Consider the following 1,235-nt stretch of genomic DNA (forward strand, 5'->3'; position numbering starts at 1 on the left):
TCCCTATTGACTGTCACATTCCCTTATTCGTTTTATTGGTAAAATTGATAAAATCAACGGGTTTGATTGGATCCGTGGAAGCAGTATTTACGGTTAAGAAAGTTTGGAAAGTTTAGTTTTTGGATTGTCAGTTTGTATTTCTTTGTGTGTATACCTCTTTCAATTTTCGTGGCGTAGATTCTACAGCGGAGACTCTTCTTTCTTTTTTAATCATATCTAATCATAATCTGACGCAAACAATCAGATGCCGGGAAAGTCACCAGAGAGAGAGAACTACTCTCCAAGCAGAGGTTTGGGTTTTGGGGGTGTTTTTAACGTGTTTTTAGGCTTTTTTATCGGAGTTTCTCTTTTGCACTGAATTTTTTTCCCACCAAACCCAACCTCTGTCGGCACTCATCCCGTTGGGTTTGGTGGGGGAAAAATTCAGTGCAAAAGAGAAACTCCGATAAAAAAAAGCCTAAAAACACGCTAAAAATACCCCCAAAACCCAAACCTCTGCTTGGAGAGTAAGAGAGAGAACGCCCGCAGGGTTGGTAGCACTAGTACGTCGGCAGAACGTACTGCGCCTGCGTGAAACCCGGATTTTCACGGTTTTCATACAACATTTTCCTGTTCCAGACTCAATTTACGAAAACAAGAGTTCCGAGATCTCATACCTCCATGAAATATGGGCTTAACATGTAAATGTAAATTTCTTAAATAAATGTAGTAAATAAATGTTTAAGGTAGGCGCAGCCCGTATCGCCGACGTGTGGGTACCAATGATTGATGCTGGCATGTCACCTGATAGGATATACGGCATAATAAAGTGACAACCAGTGGGAGCCTCTGATCGCTTCAAAATCTGCTTGGCTGGATGAAATGTCTATTAAGTTCAGCTAAAGACATTGAAACTGTGATAAACTGGGGTTTTCTCAAAGTGAATCGATGGATAAATCGTACATATCACCAAATGTCACGTGGACGTTTCTTTCATTACAAGAGTCCATTCCATGGACGTCGATTGGCCATCAGAAGGATAACGATTGAGACACAACGTTTACCGGTTTCGAACTTGTATTTAAAAGTCTCCATCATAATGGCAAACCTTAGAAATAGCCAATCAGCATACAGGATTTTGTACTGCACTGACCAATGGGCCAATCAGAGCTTAGAATAGATGCTGACTCAGTAAACAAAATTTAGGCATGTCAGGGCGCTCTGAGCGTTGTCTTTTGTTCTTGTTGTTATGTCCC

Source organism: Branchiostoma belcheri, unplaced genomic scaffold (assembly GCF_001625305.1).
Source record: "Branchiostoma belcheri isolate BF01 breed outbred unplaced genomic scaffold, Haploidv18h27 scaffold100, whole genome shotgun sequence".
Classification (NCBI taxonomy): domain Eukaryota; kingdom Metazoa; phylum Chordata; class Leptocardii; order Amphioxiformes; family Branchiostomatidae; genus Branchiostoma; species Branchiostoma belcheri.